We start from the raw sequence: 425 nt of genomic DNA on the forward strand, positions 1-425 counted from the left end.
ATTTGGGAACATTCAGAAGCAGACTGGACCAAACTAGCAAGATGGGTAAACTTTCTTATGTTCGTATGTTATTATGTACATGCCTCTCTTCTTCTCTCCTTCTGTATTAACTGGTATTCTCGTAGTTACACACAGGACGACCACCCTCCCCGACCCCCTATACAAAAAAAACTGTCTCCATCCTCTCTCTCTCTCTCTCTCTCTCTCTCTCTCTCTCTCTCTCTCTCTCTCTCTCTCTCTCTCTCAAATTTTCGAATGACTTCTTCTGCACCAATTACTGAGGTGCCGGCGGCCGCGGAGACGCCTGTGATTGGCTCTTCGCCGCTCGGCTGATCCGCCAGGATACCGGAGGACAGAGAGAGAGAGAGAGAGAGAGAGAGAGAGAGAGAGAGAGAGAGAGAGAGAGAGAGAGAGAGGGGGGGGGC

This window comes from Amia ocellicauda, chromosome 4 (assembly GCF_036373705.1).
Source record: "Amia ocellicauda isolate fAmiCal2 chromosome 4, fAmiCal2.hap1, whole genome shotgun sequence".
Taxonomy (NCBI): Eukaryota; Metazoa; Chordata; class Actinopteri; order Amiiformes; family Amiidae; genus Amia; species Amia ocellicauda.